General features: G+C 44.2%; 2 long non-coding RNA genes across 6 annotated transcripts in view; both read left to right on the forward strand.

The window, feature by feature from the left end:
- Positions 1-4,920, forward strand: part of LOC140619352 (uncharacterized) — a 131,912-nt gene extending 126,992 nt beyond the window's left edge. For 2 of the 5 annotated variants that reach the window (XR_012019228.1, XR_012019229.1), the window contains 2 exons: positions 1,320-1,515; positions 2,048-3,988. This is a non-coding gene — a long non-coding RNA (uncharacterized lncRNA). Of the gene's footprint in view, positions 1-1,319; positions 1,516-2,047; positions 3,989-4,368 lie in introns of those variants that run through there. The other 3 variants (XR_012019232.1, XR_012019230.1, XR_012019231.1) reach the window with 3 other exon arrangements.
- Positions 1-24,689, forward strand: part of LOC140619354 (uncharacterized) — a 383,332-nt gene that overhangs the window by 202,465 nt on the left and 156,178 nt on the right. The gene's annotated exons all lie outside the window — the stretch shown is intronic.

The raw sequence follows: 24,689 nt of genomic DNA on the forward strand, positions 1-24,689 counted from the left end.
TGTGCTGTAAAGTTTGTTATGAGGGTTAGAACCCTATATGGCACTTTCAATCTTATTAGGTAGGAACTAATAGTGACATTCTTTGGATTCACCCTTTAATACCATCCCAGGTGCCTTGCAGACGTCCTTCCCTTTCACCCTTGGGATAATGACTCTTGAATTTCCCATATTTCCCCAGAAGGAAAACTGATCACAAGACCCTAACTTATTCTCTGTGGTTTCTGTTCTTTCATCATTTTAATGGTGTTACAAATACTTCTTTATTTAATGCCCTTACTATGTGCCAGGAATTAGATTCCTTGTTTCCCTGCCATGTTTTCTCTTCCCAGTCCATTTCTTCAATCTTCTGAAACTTTTAGGGCCTTGAAGCAATGACCGTGATGACCCTAGCACATCCATATATAATAACTTCTCAGAACATCTGGGAAAATCCCACAAGTTAATTTTTCTAGGATGATTTGAAGGGAGCCTGTAAAACTGCGGCTTCATAGCCAAAATCCAGTTTCTTGGTCACAGACTGTATCTCTAGATTTGGCCTAGGTCCCAAGAGGATTTGGGGATAGAGTGTAGATGCCTCCATAAGTCCTCACTACGCCTAGTGGTGACATAGCTCAAACCACAGATCCAAAGGCCTCATTTTGCACACTGTGTTCAGAAAGAGTTCTGTAAGAGGTCAAAAAGTGTTCTAACAGAGAGGGATTCCTGCTGAAAGACATTTGGGAAAAACTGCTTAGTACATCTCCCTTTTGGAAATTCACAACATCAAGTACAATATTAAAGGCTCCGAAAAGGCCTGGAAATAAACAAACCCCCAAAGCAAGCAAACATACTGGATTTTGTTTGGCCTAGTTTATCCCAAACTTATTCAACCATGGATCCCATTTTCATGCATCTTGTGGACTTAACAATCCTTCTGAGCATAGTTTTGGAAACCCTGTTTTTACTGATGGGATTTCCAATTCTTATGTCCATCCTGCAGCCTTTCCCACATGTCAGGATTCAGGCTCTGAGAAGTGAAGCAGCTTCTGCCCAGTAACTTAAGCTCCTGAGTAGCATAGCTGGAGTTTGAGCCCATGCCCGGTGAACTGAAAGCCTGTATCTTTTTGCCTCTATCCTATATTCTTCCCCGTGGATGGTCAATTGCCTGGAATTCAATTTAATTATTTGATAAAAATAATTTGTAATTAATCGTCGATCGCCTGTCAGTGAATGCTATTCTGAAGATCCTGAAGACAGTTTCTTTCCATTTTCAGCAGTCTGCTTTGCATTATCAATTTGTTAAGAAACTCTCTCTCTCTCTCTCTCTTTTTTTTCTGTAGAGCTGTGCAAAAGGAAACTTCCATCCAGACTGTCTGAATTATCCAAAAATTCTGAACTGATGGCATCCAAATGAATAAGACTTTACAGAACTGCACTTGGAGAGTTGATTGGATTTGTCAGTTTTCCTGTGGATAGAAAGTCCTGGGTGGCTTGACTGAAAGTATGCTAGAACATAAATAATCACCAGATTTCCAGGTGAATTCCACAGAGTCCATAGGAAAAAGAAAACTCAGGCTATTTGTTTGGGAATCTACAGGCTATCTGAGAAAACCATGCACAGAGTCCCAAAGTATGAGCTCAAAGATGAGTGTGTTTGGGGAAAACACACATGCACACACACACACACACACACAGATTTTTTTTCTTTTCTTTTCTTTCTTCTTTTGAGGCCAAAGTACTTTGCAGCAACCAGTGTTAAGATTTAACAGCCAAGAAGGTCAGGGTGATGAACTTTCAAGTGTTCATGGACACTAGGCATCCAGTCAACTCCCCAAACCCCGAAATGCTAAAGGGTCAGAAAGCAAGGAAAACATGTTTTTATAACTAAAAAGATTACATCTTGGATCGATTTATTTATTTATTTATTTATTTATTTCCCACAAAGGGGTTTTTACAATGTCATGTCTCTTGGCTTCCTGATGGCTCCTTCCTATGTTTCAGGGAGGGTGAGATATGGGGCAAATCCTTGCAAAACTAGACTTGGACCTTTCTCATTTATATTTTCCAGAGGCTTCATGCTCTGACGTGATGAAAGATCTGACCCAGGAATTTCAAGTTCATCAGTGGGGTGGGGTGTGTGTGGGGTAGCCAGGAGGCTTCCCAACCCCAGCTTCCGTCTGCCCCCATTGGCTGGACTCCAGTTACTCTCATGCTTGAAGGGTTGGGTCAGTGCTGCAGTTCCCTAGTGGATCCATCTTCCCTTACAAGGAAATGGTTTGTGCTTTTTTCTGGAACTTGAGGTGTGTGAAGTGTTTATGGTTTATTCTTAGCAGAGTTTTGAATGGGCATCAGTACCCACTTATTCATTTAATGGGTACTAACTGAGCACCTACTGTGTGCCTGGCACTCTCCTAGGCACTGGGGATGTTGGGGGATAGGCCACACCAACTCTATCCTCTTGGGAATTCCCACATTGTTTTGAATTATGTGACACCCACTCCTGCCCTAGGTCACTTGGACTCAGAGGCAAGGATTGTATTAGAAATAATCTCTTCCAATCTTCTCATTTGACAGATGGGAAGACAAAGGTCCAGAGAGAAGGAAGGGGCTGGCTCAAAGTCACATAGTAGATTAGTTACAAAACCTGGAGAAGGATCCAGTTTTCTTGCTTTCTAACCCAAAGCTCTTTTTCTTGTACCATGATGCCTCTCACAGTTCATTCAATTACTCTTTGCTGAGCCCTCACGAGGTCTGTGTTATGTGCTGGACGAAACTCAAGAGAGGTCACTCAAGAAACTGGTGATCCAAACCGGAGGTGATGGATCGTTAAACTGTTAGTTGGGAAATGTGGAGAGGAGAGTCTAGATGTGGGAATCAGATAGGGTTGGATTTAAATCCTGGTGTTTCATTCCCTGATAGTGTTCTTTGGGGCAAGTTATTTAGCTTTTATAAGGCCTCAGTTTCTCATCTTTGAGAGAAGAGTATCGATAATAATTCCTACCTATGAGTATTGGGAAAAGAAGCAATAATATATGGAAAATATTTTGCAAACTGCCTGGCACAAAAGAGGGAACCCTGCATGGTTGTCATGAATCATAACTGCTATGATAAATGCTGTAGGTAGTTATATGTAGTGTTCTGGAAATACATAGGAAGGAGCAGTTAATTATGTCCCCAGGCAAGGATAAGAAAAAGGGGCTCTTTCTTTTGATTGGATTTTTCTGCCTGATTTGTGGATGGGGAGGGTATATATTTTATGGCTGAAATCTCTGGGCAGACATTTCTACTCTAAGAAGTTCATTTTCCTATAAGGAGTGACTGCAAAGACAAAGCTGCAAATGGATATAACTGCAGAATGGGACCCTGCCATGGCTGACTGGCCAGATAACAGGCTTTCTTAATGGCTGTGCCCACTTGTTCCAAGTACAAGTGCAACCCATGTCCAGAGGATGATCCAAGACACAGAAGTTCTTAAAAGCCTTATGAATTATCAGAGATCAAATGTGTTGAATCATCCAGGATTACATAATTCTTTAAATGTTGGGATGCTTTGAAAATTGCTAATGGTATAGAGGTCATTTCTTGGTGATATTCAAGCACTGGGTATTGACCAGCATTTCCCAAAGTATGCTTTGTGGAACACTAGACCAATGACATGGACTGAGGAACTTTGGGCAAAATGTATACCCAGATATTCCCAGCATACCTTAGAGCAAATGCCCTGTATGATCCATGAGGAAAGAATTCAATTTATGTTTTTAAAACCAGTAGAATTTTCTTTAATCCCTAGATTATAAAGTCTGTGAGTACAGGAATTATATCTCTCTTTTCCTCTATTATATCCCAGCAACTAGCACAATTTCTGGGATGTAGTGTCCACTTAATACATGTTTATTAAAAATAATTATATATTTCCCGAACTTGCTTGGCCACTGAAATTCCCTTTTTGTCCACAGTATACCTGCCAGCGTTTTGCATAAATAAAGGAAAGTTTCCTTCAAATCCAAATAGCAAATAGCAAATAGCAAAATTTGTTCCAGGTGGGGCTATAAAGATGTTTTAGCATGGAACTGAAGGGAGGGGATTGTGGATTGGTGGGGCTCCAGACCCCACCCCCTCATCTCAACCAGAGCATCCTTGCCTTCATGCTAACTGCTTTATAGATTAGGATTTCTTTTGAATTAAGAGTTATATGTTTATAGCACACTTGAAATATACTGTTCTAGAAGGAATTACATACCTGGGGGATGTTATAATTGAAGGAAACAGCCAAGGTTGGGCTTGACAGATTTAGCTAGATGTGTTTTAAGAAAAAAAAGTAACACCAAGATCCATTTGTTTATCGATCCATTCATTCACTTACATTTGTGGAATGTCTCTCTATATCAGGCATATCATGAAGATGCAGGGAAGAATGACAGAAAAGAGCTCTGCCCTCAAGGAGCCTACAGTTTGGGGGGCAGAGGGATACTGGTTACTGAACCATTAGACAATCATATGACAAGCAAGATTTCCTAGAGAGACACACAGTGTGAAGATGGTATACAGTGAGATCAAAGTGAGGGCACTAACAGCAAGTTACTGGTAGAGGAAGGTCTGTCCTGGGAGGAGCCACTTGAATTCAGACCCAAACCACATCCGAGGACCAAAAAGGAAGGTGTGGAGGGGACAGCAAATGCAAAGATATTGAGGCAGGAACAAAATTGGCATGCTCAAAGGATATAAAGCAAACCAGTGTGGCCAGAGGACAGCAAGCTAGGGAGCAAACTGAATGGAAGATACTAGCAGTGGACTGCTTCTGGCTCACTTTTTTCCCAGTGCTGGGCACTGTGTCTAGCAAAGACCAGTTATCATGGATATTTGCTGAATGTACACATTAATACAGTTAATTAATTGCTCTCCTTCATTCGTGTTCTCCACTATCTTTGGTTCCCTTGTTCATGTATGTTTTAGAAAATAAAGCCATTTTTTTTTAAAAGCTAGACATTGTTTTTGCTATTTTGGCGAGCCTGACCATTGCCGATTTGATATGAGATGTTAGTACTGCTGGTTAACTTCCTGGAGACGCATCTATAACAGAACAACCCATTTTGAGGAAAGAGGCCCCAGAAGGACCAGTGACATGGCCAACATCACACAGGGCATCTGTCAAAGACCAGGGGTGGGAACCTCCACCTTGTGTTGGAGCTCCTGGCTGGAAGGATTAGCTGATCCATTTAACTCCATTTACTGTGACATGCTCACACTTGAACCTTCCCCCAGCATGATGTACTCAGTTCCCAAAATATGGGATTTTAAGTGAAACCCTGACATTTAGCTCTAGGGCTAAACAGCACTAACTAAATCCCCCAATTAGAAGCAGAGATGGAGATGAAATGGTCCCAAGGAATCTGGAGACACAACCATTTCAAAAGGCAGCAACAGGCTGGGGCAGAGAGAAAGAAGTTTTAGATCTCACACCAGGAATGTGAAGCTAAACGAGAGCCATTCGAAAGCTCTGGGGGTTATAGAGTGGAATTCCCTCTTGTACAGTACACAAGAGTTATTAAGTGTGTATATGAGACTCCTGTTTTACTTCATGTACATGATTATTTTATACAGGCAAGTTTGGAAAGAATTATAGGCTGAGAACTGGCCAAGATGCAAGATGAGCAGCAGGAATGGGGGTGGAGGTTGCAGTGTTGTTGTTGGGGCTCAAGCTACTTGGAGAAAGCCAACACGAGGTCCATTGTGGGTCAAGGGGTTTGGGAGAAGTAGAGTGTGAAGTTGGATTCAGTACAGGCTCATCTCCAAAAAAGCAACTTGGGTTTGGTGTTCGTGAGAAAGTGCCAGGTTTGAGAATTAAGGGAGCGGAACCTGGGCCCAAGCCCAGCAAACTGGGTTGGGCTCACCGAGATCTAGAGACTAGGAATATAAAGAATTTGGATTGGACTTGCTTGGTTTTAAGACACGAGAGGGACCACGAGCCGTTCTCAACACACTCAGTGATTCCCAAAGTGAAAGATACATTATCTTTCTGAAACAAGTCCAGGAGGCAGGGAGCTGGGGATAAAGGGCTGCTTTGGGGGGAGACCCAATTACCAACAGGTTGGGCTGGTTGTATCTTTCCTGGATCACATTCCTTTATCAAGAAGGCAGGACTCTGGCACCAGGACAGTTTGGATTTCTAGTTTTGCTTCTGACTCTCTGACCTCGAGAATGTTAATTAATGTCTCCGACCCCAATTGTAAAATGGGGATTAAAAGAGCTACTTCTACTGAAAATATAATATGGCAGAGGATATGCAAAGTTGAATGTTATTATGTGACAGCCATCGCTCAATAATAATGATTATACTAGTAGTGATTTCAATGAAGGACAACTGATTGGACTGGGTGGGAGGCATTACTGGCATTGTGTATGAAATCTCTTGTTTGTTGAGCAGGGTTCTCACTACCTGTGCTTTGTGTCCTAGGCTCACTGTGGTCCAGCTACAAAAGTCTTACAAACCTTTATTGAGTTGGCAAAGAGGTTTTATAACCTGAAAGAAATTGTCTTCATGGTAGCCTGCCCCTCACTCCTCAACGACTGAGATACTGTATACTTGAGACCAGCAAAATGCCAATCCTATAGGGTCCAAAGCTCTCTAAGATTTACCCAAGATACACTTGTAGCCCTAATTCCTTGAAGCTACAGCTTTTCTAAAGGAGAAAAAAATGCATTTATAACTATGTATTATTGAGACTCTAAATCCGCCTCTTTATTGAGCTTAAACAAGATAGACACTTATTTCTCTCTTAAAACAAGGCATTTCCCATCCATACGGCCTGCAGAGACACAAGCTCCTTCTGTCTTGTTTTTTTTTAAAGATTTTTTTAAAGATTTATTTATTTATTTTATTGTTCAATTTTTTTAAAGGTTTTTATTTATTTATTCAGAAGATATATATACACACACACACACACACAGAGAAGCAGAGACACAGGCAGAGGGAGAAGCAGGCTCCATGCAGGTAGCCTGATGTGCGACTCGATCCTGGGACTCCAGGATCACGCCCCAGACTGAAGACAGACACCAAACCACTGAGCCACCTGGGTGTCCCTCCTTCTGTCTTATTACTTTTCCAGTTCTAAGACATTGCCCTTCATCACACAATCCAAGATGGTATATAACCACCTCCATATTCCAGGTGGAAGAAAGAAGACAAGAAGGGAGGCATGATGCTTCCTTTTAATGGAGGTATGGCCATTGCTCAGGTTGGAATCATGTGATGGGCCCAACTGTAAGGAAAGCTGGGTAATGAATGTAGACTTTGCTCTCTCAGCATCCATATGTCTACCTAAGCATCAGGGATTCTTTTTTTTTTTTTTTAAGATTTTTTAATCTATTCATGAGAGACACAGAGAGAGGCAGAGACATAGGCAGAGGGAGAAGCAGGCTCCCTGTGGGGAGCCTGTTGCAGGACTTGATCCCACCCCAGGATTACGCCCTCAGTTAAAGGCAGATGCTCAACTATTGAGCCACCCAGGTGTTCCAGCATCAGGGATTCTTAAGAGAAAAGTGACAATAGGTTTTGTTAGACAATGAGCCATCCAGGCCTTAGCTTCCTTCTCGACTAAGCTGAGCAGCACAGTTCAGGTCTCAGCAAGACTTGGGTTTGAATCCAGCTCTCCTCCTTGCTAACATAAAAAACATAGACAAACTTCATACCCTCTATTTTCTCAGTTGTAAAGTGAGTATAATATCATAGTAAATCCAACTTCATGGGACCGCCAGGAGGATGCATGTGGAATACCTATTCCAGAATCTAGCTGGTATCCACGCTTTGGTTGGCAACCTCCTCTCGCTCCTGAGCTTATTGTGCTCTATCTGGACAATAGCAGGCCCTGGAATATTTCTTGTACTTGCTACATGTCTTGCTATATGCCTGCTCCCTCAGACTGTGAGGTTGAAAGAACAGGGCTCATGCTCAAAAAAGCACTTGCCATTTTGAGTAGATTGCATAGTGTCTGGAACGGACTAGGTTCTTGATAATGTTTGCCTAAATTAATCAATACATGCATACATACATAAATGGAAAGCCACTGTTTATGAAGCCAAGCATGACCCTAAACTGTCCACATATGCTGGCCCAAGATGCCACCTGCATAGCGGATACTGCACTAAGTTTCTTACGTGATTTAACAGATTTGTTCATCATTAGCTGATTAACAACTCTTGTTGTTATGCTTTTCGGAGAAGGCAACTAGGATAGAGATACTACTGAAGTTGCCCAAACCCACACAGATATTAGATGAAAGATCTGGGATTTGAACCCAGGAAGCCTAGTGTCAGGATTCGTGCTCTTATCAATGTGTCATACTGATTTTGCTCTGGTATAGATCAAATTTGACTCAGTTTCAAGGTAGATTAAATTGGGCCTTTTAATATTTGATTTCCAAGAAAAAAATTATTTCCATATACTCAGCTCTTAGAAGAGGCATTTGAACTAGTTTGGTAAGGTTCTCTTTTTCCTCCCTCCTTCCCTCCCTCCTTATCTTCTTGTACACAACAATACGTCCTCTCTTCCAACCCAGGTCATTATAACATGTAAAACAGAACATAGCAAAGTGCCAGGATTGGAAAGGGCAGTCCCTGGTCTTACCTATTAGGCTTTCCAGTCTCCTCTACAAGGGTAGAGGAAGAGGTCCCTCTACAAGGGACCTTGCAACAAAATCCAAGATCTTATGCAACATACTTTGTAAACACCAATTTCATTTACCTCCTTCCAGTACGGGAGGGAAATTGAGGCTGGTGCAGGAAGGGATTTGTCCAAGTCTAGATCAGAAGCATAGGAAGTGTCCCAGTGTCCAGTTCAACCATATATGCCACGAATCTTCAAGAAAGCCGTCAGATACTTTCAACCAGGTCACCCAAACTCAAGAGTAGGAGGTTAGGGTTTAGTTATTACGGATTACAGCTTCAGATAACTAAGGAGAACACACTGATTATTTAGGACTGTTGTGGTTAGGCAAAAATATATGTGGCCAATATTTGGAGTCAGAACATTTGTTGTGATCTGTGCTTTGAAAGGCAGACATGTTTGTTTATCCTAAGAGCTTGCAAAGTGCCAACTCCCCAGCAGTGAATAACTTAATGACTCAAAATGCAAACCCCAAACTCCAAACTGGCTTAGGAGAGGTGGCGATTATGGAAAATCCTGCTTCATCTAGCCCAAGGAACTGACCACCCGTGAGCTGGAAAACAGACCTCAGAGCAGGAAAGAAACAGAAGTGTCCAAGGAAGAAATGGAAAACACAACCCAGACACAAACTGACCCTTGAGCAAGACCATGAGCGAATGGAGTTGGGGGTAGTATTCCAGGGTGGTTTCTCAAGGCTGCTGGGCTCCTGTGTTCTCCATGAGGATGTGATGCGAAGACAAGAATGTCTACTTTAAAGGGCCCCAGAGAATTTGTATGCCAGAAACCTTAGGCTGTTGTCTTAAATCTGGGATTGCAAAGTCCATGTCCACGTTGGCCAGGCAGGAAATGTAGGTTAGTAAGTGAGCTGAGCGTAAGATGATAAAATGCAGCCAGAACTCAGGCTCAGTGTTGGGAAGCAATGGGGAGCTGTGGGGGTGGGATAACTAGAGTAAGCGTGCCTCAATTAAAGAGAGCAGCTGTCCACCCCGAGCCAATTGTTGCCATATGGGAATGTGGGTCCCGTGTTGATAGGTATGGTGATTTGTCAGAAGAATCTAAAAGCCTCGATTTTCATGAGCCATCTGCTTTTTCAAAGATTGTCAACTAATGCACAATTTCAAAAGCAATCTGGGAGCTCTCCCCTCCTGTGCATCAATATGACTACTAATAGTGGCCATGGAGTGAACATGGTCCCCCATTTAAGACCTTCGGAGTAGAGAAAGGACCTCTGATTGCACCCCCTTCATTCTGCAGATGTGAAAGATGGACCTTGGGATTCATTTTAAGTCCCATGACTGTATCAATGGGAACTGGGATGGGAACCATTTCTGAGTTCTACTTTTCTTTCCCTTGCCATACAGATTCTAGACCTGTCAATCTTCCAGAATGGAACAGCTGTAGGTACTGAGTAAGGACAAGCTAAGGCTCCTACCTCCCTTGGAGAAAAGCAACTCCTACCCTAGATCTTAGTGACAATGACATTGGTGGTGACAATGAAAATAAATATCAGGTAGTATGCTTTGGGTGGCAAGTACCAGGACATCCTGATTCAAATTGGCTTAATACATGAAATTCTTATCTTCAGTACCTGGAAGATCAGAGGAAGGATAGGCGCCAGATCCAGTGTGACCAATGACATTATCAGGAATTTAGGTGCTTTCTGTTTTTCTGATCTCATTTGCTTCATCCCCACATCCCTCCCTCCCTTCCTCCCTTCCTTTTCCTTTCCTTCCCTTCTTTCTCTTTCTTTTCCTCTCCTCTCCTTCCTCCTCTTCTTCCTCCTCCTCCCCTTACTCCTCCTCCTCCACCTCCTCGCCCTCCTCCCCCTCCTCCTCCTTCTTCTTTTCTCTCTCTCTCTCTCTCTCTCTCTTTCCAAAACTGCCACTAGTAAGTGACTCTATATGCTTCATTGTTCCATCTGGAAAAAGAGATAAAAACCTGAGACTTCTCCCCCAGTCATGAACTATATAGATCCTCTCTTCCATCTAGTTGAGCCTACTGTCCATTTCTGGACCAATACCAATAGACAGGGAAAGCTGTGTGCTGATAGGCTGAACTGTGCAGTCTACTTTAGGAACTAAATGGGACCAGTGGGAGAAGAGTTTGCATGTCTCTGGCTACCTTCCTGTTCACCTGGACACCCTGGCTCTTCTCAGAGGTCAGTGAGCCAACTTACGAATCTTCAGAATATCTTCATGGCAGGCTGGACTCTGGACTTTTCCAGAAATATCCCAGAAGCCTGGTTCTCTGTTTTCCTTGCAAACTTAATTTAAGGCAGAACTTCTCAGCCTTTAATGGTACTGGATTCCCCAAGGAACCTGATTTTAAAAAATGAATATTTAAGCCCCCCCACCCTCATCCTCAGAAAAGTCAGAGAATCTATATTTCACAAACTTTCCAGGCGATTTTTTATTTCGGTGGTCAAGGATCATCTTTTGAGGGATGCTTCTCTAGACTATGAAAACTGAATGTCCCACAACTCAAGAATATGGAAAAAGTGGCCACCAACCATCAGAGAAATGCTTAGGTTTATGACATTTATTTTTTGTGACTCCCTTTGAATTCTTGGAATGAGAGAACTTCATCTGAGTTTGCAATCACAGTTTTCTGGAATGCATTGAAGGAACTTTTGGATAAGGGCAAGGAAGTGCTGGAAGGAAGAGAAGAGGAATGTCTTCTTGTCCCCTTAGCTTCTACCCACATCCCGGATCATCCTCAGTGCATGGGTCACAACATACTGGAAGCAGGGATGTCTTGATTGTAATTAACCAGTGTAACCCTATTTGTGGGATTTTAGGCACTGTATGATTTAGGTTGTACTTACATCAAATAGAGTTGAATCCCAAGTGACAAAATTAGTTTATTTCAATTCTAACTTCATCATTCTGGTAAGTGGAGGGAGTTTGGTGCTAGCATTTAATTCCTCTGTATAACTTGGCTATATCCCTCTTTGACAAAGAGAGAGCAGAGCTTGGGTTCAGAGGCTTGAAATATAATATCCACATAATCATATTAACTTTAATATAATTAAAAGCATCTAGCTATCATTTAATTATATTGTTTTGCTTTCATCAAGTGTCTGATAGGATACATGCTAGATTATGCTGACCTAAAAAAAAAAAAATCCCAGTGGCCTAAAACAACACAGTCTTGTTTGATATTTATACTACTTGGGTATCGTGGATCTCAGAGGGGTTCTGCTTATTGGAATTTCCCAGGGCCCCAGGGCTGATGGAGCGGCCACTGTCTCAAACATTGTCAGTTTTCATGGCAGAGCAAATGAATTTTGAAAATTCTCATATTGGCCATTAAATACTGTGGCCTGGACATGACACATGGAGCTTCTGCTCACAGCCCATTGGCCAGAACTAGTTAGATGGCCGCACCTACTGACAAGGGCCTAGGAGGGGGGAAATGGAAATACTTGGTAAAGATGCTCACCACCAACGTGGCTATTTGTTGTGTCTTCCAGCCAATGTTCTTCCATCAGTGTTTTCTTCCAGACTCGGAGGGTGGCCACCTTCCCTAGGGATGCCTTAATATAGATATCCATGCAGAATTGTAACGGGACAGCCCAGGCCTTGCTCTTCTGGGGTCAGTCCCTTCCTGTCTATGTGACTTAGAGCAAGTCACTTCGTCTCATCTGTCCTCAGTTTTCTCATCTGTAAAGTGGGACAGTAATAATAGCACTGACTTCAGAGAGTCATCGGGAAATTGAAAGCAGTAATATATGAGAAACCATTGAATGTGGCACCTAGTTATGTGCTCAGTAAATGCTAGCTATGGCTCAAAGTGCCGCACATCCAATTAGTTCCATAAACAATTACAGTGAAGTGTAATGGGAAGCATAGGGCGTGGGAGTGCCTAGCTGTGGGAAGGAATCCAGTTTATAGCTTTATGAGACAGTGTTGTCCCTGAAGAAGCAAGGCTCCAGGAGGAAGTAGGGTAGGCCAAGTGAATAGGGTGGCAATGTACGTTCCAGGCAGAGGGAGTGACAAAGTTGTCAGATTGTGGTGAGTTTGAATGGACTTCCACCGGAAGTTCTGGGTTGATAGCCCATTCATATAAATGCTCTGATGCTTTTCCTTTGGTGCCTTGTGAGTGATGTTGGGCTCTTAGCTCTTGCAGAAGTCCTGATTCTCAAGGATCCCAGGCTTTCAGATCAGGCTTTGCCTTGCCCTTTGGGTGTGAATTTCCTAGGGCCTAGGACCAATTCATTAAGACCTTGGAACTACTCTCTCAGGGGGGATCTGGGAAGGACTGCCACCTGTAGTGTACTGGGCTTCTCTTAGAAGAGTTTTGGAAGCTTGGGGACTAGAGAAATTAGGGATTGGATTACTGTAGTGAGTGAGGGATTTTCAGAGCCTAGAAAGCTGGGGTGTGGGTGTTGTGGCAGGAGTTAGGGAGAGCTGGGGAAGAAGACTCAGAAAAAAAAAAACCCACAGGCAATTCTTATTAAAGGCTTTTGATGGCAGAGTTCTGGTTCAGAAGAACTAGGTCATGACCTTGCTCATTTCATGCCTTTACCTTCCTCAGTCACTTCAGCTTGGATTCACTCACCGTGAACCCTCAATTAGGTGTGTGGGTTTAAGAAAAGTGCTTTGAACCCTAGTCTTGGCTGCTACAGCCACCAGCTGAAACTCTGCTGAGGCTGATGGGTGGTATCATTTGGCTGGTGCCCTGGCCCAAGTGTCATTCACTGAACAAACCTGACTTTCTGGAAAGAACTTATACTTGACCGCCAGGCAAGAGCAGAGCACAGTGTGGTGAGGCACAGTGGAAGTTTCCTACCCTCCAGGAATCATGAATCAAACAGGCATACGGCTGACTCATTCACCAGAGCAACAAACATGGCGGCAGCATTTGCCACCATGACTTAAATACCTGCTATGCGGCAGGCCCTGCAAGAGGGCCAGGATGATGTCATTCAGTTCCCACAACAACCTTGAAAGGGAAGCACGATTTCGAGGATCCTCTGCTCTATCTGATTTGACACAGCTCAGTTGAGTGAATAGCCATGGTCGAATGTAAGAATCATGGGTTTTATGACTAAGAAACATGTGTAGTAGATGCCTCCACCCTCTACCCTATCCCAGACTCTATCACCCATCTCTTCACTCAAGAAACAGTTTAAGCGTTTACTATTTTACTGTTTTGACCATGTTCCCCTGAAAGAAAATGTCCTGTGTGTTGGCACCAATGTCCCCATTTTGTGATGAGGGAGCTGAGGCCGAGAGGTGCCAAGTCACACAGAGTTCCAAAGTGGCAGAGCTGAGATCATTTTCCTAGTGTCACCTTTTTATTTTGACAGAGTCTCAGGCTTGCACAGAAGTAGTCAAGAATCCCTGGATAGCCCTGACCCAGTGGCCCCAAATGTTAATGCTCCATCACATTCGCTTCACTTTCCCTTCCTTTTTGTTCTAAACCATTTGAGATTCAGTTGCAGACTTAATGCCCCCTTTCCTCTAAATACTTCCATGTTTATTTCCTAAAAACAAGGACAGTCTCTCCTATAATCACAGTGCAGCTATTCATATCAGGAAACTGGTATTGACATGGATACAAGATCATTATCTGGTCTCCAGGCTCCGTATTTCACCAATTGACAAATCATCCCAATAATGTCCTTTATAGCAGATTGACAAAAAAGAAGAAAGAGCAGAGAGAGGGGGGTGGGAAGTGGGGAGAAGAAAAGAAAAAAGAAAAAAAAAAAGAGAAGGAAAAGAAGAATTCCTGAATCACTTAGTACATTCAATTGTCATTGCTTCCTCAGTCTCTGTTAATCTGGAAGATTTCCTTAGTGTATCTTTGTGTTTTACGACAGTAACAGCTTTGGAAAGCACAGGCTAGTTATTTTCTAGAATGTCTATCAGTTCAGATTTGTCGCATTAGATCTATGTTGTGTGCTTTTGGCAGGAACACCACAGAAGTGCTCCTAGCAGGAGGCACATGACATCAGGATTTGTCCTAGGATTGGTGATGTTGGCTTTGATCTTTTGGTTTAGGTGGTATCTGTTATTTATAGCAAATTGTGAGTAGTTAAGTATTTTGGAGGGAAAAATAGTTTGAAACTATATGAAGATCAGAGCCAGGACTTTCAACCCAGCTCTGACTCCAGAACTCACAATTATCTGCTACACTTACCATCTCCCTGTAGAGCTGGCCTTTATTCAGGATTTACCAGACACTGTGCTAAGCAAGCTCAGTACATAACTTCTTTTAACTCAGAATAGTTTTCAGCATGATGGGGTCCCATCCATCGCACTCAGCCTTCATCAACATTATATAATATATTCAGGATCCAGATGAGCTAATCACCTCTTGCTAAAAAGACTTCTGAGAAAAGTGAACTCCAGTTCTATCTGCTGGTCAGAGAATTCAAACTGGGAGCTCAGATGGCTCTCACAGATTCCCAAGGAGCAGATGTCCCCAGAAGTCTTATCCAAACAAAACCCCGGCCAGAGATGTGAACTAATAGGGGAAAATCCATGTGCGTGCGACGCAGAAAGTGTCTGGATGTACTGAAGGAATGGCTTTTTATGAGATTTAATATTCCCCTCACTGGAGACACATTGCTATCAAATAATAAACAGCAGAGTCTATGGTGTTGATCTTTAGAGTAAATCCTATTGCTATTAGCTTATCTACCCAACTATTAAAACTAATAAAATAATAAACTTTACGACATAGACACTTAGGTCAATTCCATCCGCTGCCCCCCTTCTAACTACAATTTTCTCCTTCTATGACTGTTGGTTTTTCCAGCAATTTCCTGCTTATCATTAAACTATCTGGAACATTTTCATATGTTTGGATGACAGTTTTCAGTTGCCCTGGGATATTTATATCTCTCTCTCTCTCTCCCCGCCTCCCCCCTCCTCTCTGACTCTCTCTGTCTCTCTTTTGCTTTAAATGGAACCTTATTGTCTCCCTTCACTTTACCCTGGGTTTAGCTTTTACAGCTTGTCCTTCCAGCAGGCAAGAATGTGTCCTTACTAGGTTCAGGATCACCTAACTCTTGGGGGCCATTGTGAGCTTAATAAAGGAAAGGAGAAAAAGTAACTGGGGTAGGAGTGCAGGGGAGACTCAATATGCATTGAACCTGCATTTGGTCTATGGTCTCTGAAGGCCTGGTGAAGCCATGTGATAAGTTTGGGGCAGATCAGAAAAACAAACAAAAAAAAAAAAAAAAAGAAAAGAAAAAGAAGGAAAAACAATGTGTAGAAAGATTACTTCTTACATGGGTGGTTAACTCCGTGAAGAATGAGGGCTTAAGGCGCATGTGCATAGAAAACTATCCTTGACCTTGCCCTACCTTGTAGCTTTGTTAGAGGCCAGTATCTTCTCTCTCCATAAGCCCACCAGATCCCATTTTGCTTATACCATTAGATCTCTTTCTGTATTGGGAACCAGAAAAAGTAGCTGGCTCTGTTTAAGCATCATGTTTCATGAAAAAATATATAGTTAAGGCCCAGAATGGCACTCAGCATGAGGGATGCTCATGCACAATGATGGCACTGGAACTGGGTCTGACAGAATGAGGACTGAAATTTTTGGCCTCCATCTTAACAGTATCTCCCAGAGACAGGTAGACATGGGAGTGAGAGGCTGACTGTTGTTGCGGCTTGGGGGATCTTATATTCTATCTCCAGCCATCCACATGAGCCAGTGTTCTGCCAATGGTCACGAAAGCATGGTATCAGGTAACAATCGACTGCCTGAATGGTGATTTGACTCACTGCCAAAAACTCACAGGTCTTACACCTTCCCCCTTCTTTTTAACTTTAGTGGATTTGTGTATGTCTGTGTCTGGATGAGGTGAGAAATATGTTATTCAGGCAAGAAGAAAGACGTGCTTAGGAAGATTTTTAATTTAGCCTGAGTACTTTTGTACTCTAAAAAGGACTTTTCTCCACACCCTGCCCCCACCCAAATATAAAAGAAACATATATTCATTCCAGAAAATATGGAAAAAGCACTGTATCAGTCAGGGGACTTGATTGTTAAGAAATATAAGCCAACAACAACTGGCTTAAGCAAAACTTAATTTATTCGACGTGAAGTCTGAATCTCTCAGAATTGGCAGAAGGTTTTGCAAATTAGGTTTAGAAAGTGGGAATGAGGCATGGAAGCTATAGGAGGCAGGGGAGCGGGGACCACAGCTACAGTGTTGTGGTAGGAAGACTCAGGTTAGCATACCTCTGTTATCTGCATCTTTTTTGTTGCATCATTCCACAAGTGTTAGGGGCTGGATTGTGTACTCTAACATTTATGTGTGGAAGCCCTGACTCACAGTACCTCAGAGTATGATTGTTTTTGGAGATAGGGCCTTGAAAGGGGCAATTCAGTCAAAACGAGGTCACTAGAGTGGGCCCTAGTGCAATTTGACTTGGTGTCCTAATAAGACAAGGAAATTGGGACACACAGAGAGACACCAGGAATACATACACACACAAAGAAAAAGCCAAATGAAGACATAGCAAGATGGCAGCCATCTGCAAGCTCAGCAGAAAGAAGCCAACCCGGAGGGGACCTTGATCTTGCACTTCCAGCCTCCAGAAGTGTGAAAAAATAAGTTCTGTTGTTTAAGCTCCCCAATCTATGGTAGCTCATTATGAAATCCCTAGCAAACCAATTAAGTAAGGAAGCAAAGTTTTGGGAGAGGACATCCAACTGGCTGGACCAAGATCACATGACTGTGTCTCAGTTGTATCTCTGGACCTCTGTAGTGAAAGGTAGGGACTTGGAACTACCTGGCCACTAATGCATGACAAGGCAGAGATCACCCTTCAAAATAAAATGTGGACGTGGAGCAGACACTATTGACGCCTGTGGCAGTCAGGATCCTTGATGATCCTCAGTGAGCAACAATCTTCTCTACTGGTGTTTACACCTTTGATAGGCCCCTGCCCTCTTGAATCAGACCTAGTCTGTGAGACCAATAGATTATGACAGAGGAAACCACATCTGGCCTCTGAGTTAGGCCATAAAAGGTGTTATACATTTTCCTTGACCTTCCATCTTTCTGGTTCTGGTGGAAGCAACAGCCGTGTATTGAGAACACTCAGGCGGCATGTGGAAAGGACCTCATGGGGGAAAAAACTGAGGCTTCTTGCCAACAACAAGCATCATGATTCCAGTTATGTGAGTGACCCACTAGGGAAGCACATCCTCCAGCTCCCATCTAGCCTTCAGATGAGACCAGAGTCCCAGCCAGTCAAAACCACAACCTCACAAGAGCTTCTGAGCCAGAACCACTCAATGGAGCTGCTCCCAAATGACTGACCCACAAAAACTGTGAGGCAAAGTAAATGTTTATTATTGCTTCGGGTGGCTGAATTTTGGAGTGAGTCGTTACATAGTGCTTGGGAACTAAAACAGTGTCCCACCCCCTGCCTATTGCAGGGGTGTTTACAGTGCCCGGGAGTTATGTTCTTTCCCATTCCCAGTGTGGCCTGGTGCAAGTATTTGATTGGTTCATGGGTACAAAGGCTCTTCTCCCTTTCTCAAAGATGGACTGCCTCCATGGTGCAGTTTACACTCCAGAGCTCCTTACGGGCTCAGGCTGAGGCTACACTGCATTTGAAAGCAGTACATCTTTGCTGTGTTTCTTCTTCCCACCTTGCTTCTCTCGCTCCCTCACAGTTCAAGAATACACCTTCAATCAGTAACTTGTACAAGAATTCTCATGTCAGGTTCTGCTTCTAGGAAAACTGACCTCAGACTGACTGCATTCTGGAAGGAGCAATGGATGCCAAGCAGTCAAAGCACAATATGACTAATACAGTCCATCCCTTCACTGACCTCCCTTGAGCTTTGTTCATACACACACATTTAAATGTGCTCTATCTAAACACCCACACCTCCCTGTACAAATAGACAGAGAGTTGCCTTCTCCCTGAAGGGAAATAATCTGTATATGTCTCTGGATGGTTTACCAGGAGTGGGTGCTTCCCAGGTCACATTTAGCCTTCTGTTTTCTCATGGCTGTATTTCAATATCTTGCAACCTATGAAGTGGTAAATTTCACCATTGCCACATTCCATAGGAGGTATGAAAGGGAGAAGAAAGAGAAGCAACATTATTTTAAAAGCGTAAATACATATCTGACACACACACACAAATAGAACCAGTTTCTGTAGCTACTGGCAACGTTATGGATAATATTTGTTTTTTTAAAAAAAGATTTTATTTATTTATTCATGAGAGATGCACACAGAGAGAGGAAGAGACATAGGAAGAGGGAGAAGCAGGCTCCACGCAGGGAGCTTGATGTGGGATTTGATCCCAGGACTCCAGGATCACGCCCTCGAGCTGAAGGCAGGCGCTCAACTGCTGAGTCACCCAGGAGTCCTTATGGATAATATTTCTTACTCCTGCATTACTTGTCCATCCTCTGCTTGAGGTTGTTTGCCCAGTGAGGTAACACAAACACTTATTTCTCAGAGGGCTCAATCCTCGATGTCCTTGCATATAAGGATTTACCATAGTTTTCCATGAGCTTGGACCACTGTATGTGGCTATGTGGGGATGGGAGATACTGGAGACATCCTCTGAGTTTCATTCATACTCAACTGGCTCATGGTAGGAAGCAGAATGTTCTATTTGTCTTTGATCAAGAGAAGGTCATCAGTTGCAACCTGCCAGCCCTATAATAGGCAGCCTCACCCCCTGTTGGGTGGAACCATCATCCAATTCCCTCTCAGAAGCAACGCAGATTGAGACTGAGATTCAGAGATGTGAAAATCAGCGTGGGATGTGGCACCTGATGTAGGGGGCAATGTGCTACTGTGGAGTAATCTGTGGCTTGAATCCCGGATCTGGATTTATATTTATTCAACAAATTAAAATTTCTATGTGGCAGGCACCATCCTAGGATATCATTTATAAGCCAAGTTCTGCATTTTCCTTCTTAGCCCTGTGTTCCCTGGCAAGTTATATCACTTCCCGGGGCCTCATTTTCCGGACCTGTAAAATGGGCTACTATTACCCACCAGGAGAGAGAAATCACTTTGCTTTGTTACTAGGAAAATGAGGACAATAATACCTGATGTTGCCGGGAGAATCAAATCAGGCCAATGTATAGAAATCCATTCATGCGACAAAAAGTTATGGAACCCCTACTATGTGCCAGTGATGATGGTGAGCTCTGGGAAGACATCAGTAAACAGGGCAAATACAGTTCCTGCCCACTTGGATCCTACGCTGCATGAAGTTAGATATCAAGCAAGAAATAAAAAATGATAATTGTGATGAGAGTTTCTAATAAATATGCAACCCACTCTGGCTCCTGCTCTCATTCTTCACTTGTCACTGCCCCTTAGGCTTTCAAGAGCTACTTAAAGACCACCAGGCTTTGGAGAGCCCAGAATACCCTTCCTGCTCCTTTGCTGAGGCCTAAAAAGGAAAGTAACATGTTAGTTCTGGAGCAGCCAAGACAGGTAAGAGTTAAAAGTGAAAAGTTCCTAAAGGAACAACCACCAATGCGTCTGCTGCCATGTTGGCTGAGCCTTGCTCGCTGTCACTTTGCCATGACTTTAGGTTTATGGAAAAAAATAAACCCTACAGAGAGGAAGTCATTTTTCCTACAGCACAGCTGAAAATCCCATCGCTTCGTGGAATTTTTTTTGCTGTTAATGTGCACAGTTTTTGGATGGATTTTGCTCCTCTGTCAGCTTCCTTTAGACATTGTATTGCAAGGCATATTTATGGACTCTGAAACCAACTATAAATGGCCAAGCACTGATTCTGTGGTTCTCTGGTCCTAGCGGATTGCGCCTAGCGTAGTGGCCAGTGCGTAGTAGATGCTTGACAAATGTTTGCCAGAGGAACTGTTGCCTGGAGACTCCAGGTCAGTCATAACTTCTGGAAGTTCTGTTCTGTTGACTCATCTTGCTTGTAGAAGAAAAAGGTGTCGGTCTGTTTTTCTGCATCCGGGAGTCTGGTTTTGATCTGGCAGGGGAGAAACCCATCAGGACTCTTAGGTAATTAATGTTTGAGGAGCACCTGTTCGATGTTAAGTCATCGCATTGGTGTTTTGAATGTCAGATCCTTGAGATATTTAAGAAACAAGGAGGTGAAGGCCTCAGGTCCATTGCCCCCTCCTGTGAGAAGAAGTTATGGATTTGTTCGGCTTCAATCCTTAATTCATTTCCACGGGGATGACGCTGACTAGTTGCTGCAAGTCTCTTGTATCCGCTGAGATGTGTGTGTCTTCTTGTTGGCTCATGGTTTTGCCATTAGTCTGATGAATAGACTCAGTCTAACATTCTTCAACTCTGGAGTAGGAAGGGACTCTCAGAGCCACCCTGCTGACCCTGTCATGTTACAACACGCAAACCTTCCAGTTGGGCTTTCACGGGGAGACAGATCAAGCGGGGAAACTGTTTTCTTTTCTCTGGCCAGCTCATTTTGGATAGAGGGAGTACAAGACTTGCATTCTAGTCTGAGGACTGCCCAAGAAAGTCAGTTTCTTTTTTACCGCAATGGTTCCAATTGCTTTGCTGGGAGAAGAAAGTTGTAAAGTCATAAGTAACTAGTCCTTTACCAGTGTGTCTTGTGTATCGTAAACCTCAAGCACACAATAGGTATATTTATTGACTAGTTACTGAATAGATGGGGAAAAAATGCACAAAAGGAAAAGAGGGTGGACACGTAGTAAATACTCTATAAATATTGATGAATAAATCAAGAAGGGAATAAGTCAATAAAGAAGATGAAGACAGGAATGAGGATGATTTCCAGGATGAAATAACATTCAGTAAATAACAATAAATGAGTCTGAATTGCGAGAGGATTGTAGGGTGTCTTCTCGCGGACAATGGTGCCCTTGACTGTCTTCCCACAATTCACAGGGGTGGTTTCTCTGTACTCGCCTTGGTACGATGTGACTCCTCCCTTCCGACCGCAGCTGTCTGGAGAGGGAATGGCATCTAGCCCAAGGGGACAAATCCCAGTATCTTCTCCAGGAAGACAGGACTGGGGCTGAGACCCAGAGGCCCCCTGTCCGCTTTGCATGGATTGCAATATGCTCATGTGGCCGCTATGGGAAGTCATTAACCCCTCACCAGGGAGGTAAGGGAGAAGGAAGCAGTGGTCCTGCCAAGAAGCAGAAGAATAAAGACAGAGGCAAGGGAGATGCAGAGAGATCTGGAGGAGAAATCCCTAGCTTCCTGCAATTCTTCTAGTTCCTCCGGAGAACCCCAAACCTGTACCAGTTCCCCAACATTTTCCCCTCCAGAGGTGCAAGCTTATTGATGTCATTCCCCAAAAGCATCTTAACTGCGCATGCCCAGAGAGGAGGCACTCCAGGCCTCAAGGTCTTTGGCCAGCACCACGGCTGGACCAGTGGGCAGCTCTGCTATTTCCCGGTTCCCTTCCCACCTCTTAATCCCTTGGGATTTAAAGAGGAAAGAGGGAGGCGAGGGGGAGTAGAAGCAGAAGAAGGAAGAAAAAAAATGAAACACCTCTGCCTTCATCCTTTTAAGCTGGTTGGTGGGGAGCTGTTATTTGATTGGATTTCCATTCAGTGCTGAGGTTTGTCTTCTGTGCTCTTAGCATGGTTTTCAGTTGCTTTATGTTGGCTTCTGGCTGCTGGAGAGGATTGAAGGGTGTCCAGGGCAGGGCTGTGGTATTTGTATTGGCTGCTGGGTCGTGAAAGGGCCTGACCTCAGCCTTGCCTGAGGGCATCAGGAGTTTCCTTTCTGGGGCACCTTGTCCGGGGGATCAGGACGGAAGGCACCCACGGCTGAGTTTCAGTAAAGCCTGATTGGAGTCTCCCAGCCGTGCTTGGTTTCGTGGGGCTGCCACGGGGGATCATGGGAAACAAGTGGTTCTTCTCTTCCCTCTCCTCTCCGGCAAGGGAGGCTGGTGGTTTTGGCTGCCTCAGTGGAAAAACAAATACCCTTCCACAAATAAGTTCTTCTCATAGCCTTGAATTAGTGTTGGCAAAAACACCTCTGAGTGGGGATTCCACAAAGGCGCAAGCCAACCACACCTTTGAAGAGGGAGGACCTCAGAGAGGTGGGGTGGATGGTGTGGGTGGAGCGGGTCTGGGGGCAGATGGGGCTGGTAAGTGTCCCTCAGTGGAGACGTTGTCCAAACCTGGAGCTCGGGGGCCTCGGAGGGACGAAGTGTCCTGGCACCTTTCTCTGGATCAGGCCTAAGACCTTCATTTCAACCAGTTTCCTAGGTGTTGGCAATGGCATCCATCCGGGAATCCTCACAGCCAGCGAATTCATGGCTGTCTGGGAAAAGCACAATTACAACAAAAAAGGAGGAGGAAGGAACTCGCTTTGCAAATGGACTTGCAGACCCTGGAGATTGCACATAAGGGAAAGTTTAAAATAATGGCACTTTGATGGAATCTCTCTCTTCAGCCTGAAACACACCTCTCTCTCTTTTTGCTTTCTTTCTTAGCATCACTAAAAATGAGTCCTTTCTCAGCATCACTTCTACCTTTTGCCACCCTGACCTCCTTGGCTGGCCATTTCCTCCGCTTGCCCTCACCGATCCGCTGGGCCTGCCAGTCTGCAGGCGAGGGCATGACATCTTTGCACCATGCGTAAACACCCCTCACCATTAAGAGCTCCATCTAATGAGAAACAGAGCCACGGAGGGGAAGCTTCAAAGTGGTTAACGGAAGGAAGTGCCTGGAACGAAATCCGACTTGATGTCCCAATTAATACGTCCCCTAATTCTATTTCCTGCCCTTGCGGGCTTGTGGCTGCCTCCCCTGTAATTTCTGTGGGAGACGGAGGCTTGGCTGATGGGGAGGAAGGGACCTGGAAATGGGGCGGCTTCGCGGATGACTTGATACGCAGGCAATGGGCATATTAGGACAAATTAGGGAATTAAGGAGGAGGAAAAAAAAGAGACAACGACAGTCAGAGGAAATGTCATCCCAAGTAATAGTATTAATGGAGACGGGGGCTCTGCTGGAGAGGGTGGCTGGAGAAATTGAGAGCTGGGAGCGCCAGCTGAGCGGTCTTTTATTTCAGCTGGGGAGAGAGGCGCTGTTGCCAGACCCTTCCCTCACTGCCCCAGGGTGAGACCTTGGGGTGGAAGCAGTCATGCATCTGCTCCGCAGGATGAAGGGCAGGTGTCCAGATCTCAGCCAAAAGCCCGTTGAATTTAGATGAAGTCTTCAGGTGTGGATAAAGTTACCTGTGAAGACATCAGCCTGGGGACAGCCCAGTTAGAATAAGTGGTGGGCTCTGGGAGTGCTGTGAACTCTTTGAAATGATTATCCTGGAGGGGGGGGAGCACTCTTGAGTCAGATAAGCACGGTCCACTTACAAGGCAGATGCATGGGGAGGGCAAAGCACGCCGTCACTGGTGCACCAGGACGAAGAGTCTATTAGAAGCATCGGGCACCCCGAGAGAAGTGGGGACCAGGAGAGCCTCAGCTACTCCATTGGGACGATTAGGGCAATCCTTAGATTGGCTCCCCTGACTCCAGACTCTGCACCACTCGGGTCTGTCCTCAGCCCACCTTGCACACACCTACCTAGTGATCCTTCTGAGATACGGAGCCCGTCTTGTCACTCCTTTTCTTAACCATCTGCTGGGCATCCCAGTGTCTTGTGTGATCGAAGCTGGCCACCTTAGTGTGACCTTAGAGTGGCCTGTTGTATTCCCAGTGAGCTTCCTCTGTGACCTTGCCACCCTCCACTCTCCTTCTAGATCTCTACTCCGCCCTCCTGTGTCCCCAACCCGCCAAGCTCTTGTCTTACATAGCTTTGCACACTCACTATCTTCCTCCAGCTGTGCCCTTCTCTCTCTTCTTTGCTCTGTGTATCCAAGTTTAAGTGGCTTCCCCTTGCTGAAACGTTTCCAGCACGTAAGTTACCTCCCTGTGTTCCCGCGGGACTCTCTTTGGATCTCTGAGTCATCGCGTGCTCCCCGCCGGCATTGTAATATTTTGCTTTTGTGCCTGGCTTCCCTGAGAGAATGTTTCCCCAAAGAGACACAGGGGACAGGACCAATGGTACGTGTTTCTCAACATTCACAGTGTCTGACATAACATAGGACCTCAATGAATGGGGAG

This window comes from Canis lupus, chromosome 27 (assembly GCF_048164855.1).
Source record: "Canis lupus baileyi chromosome 27, mCanLup2.hap1, whole genome shotgun sequence".
Lineage (NCBI taxonomy): Eukaryota > Metazoa > Chordata > Mammalia > Carnivora > Canidae > Canis > Canis lupus.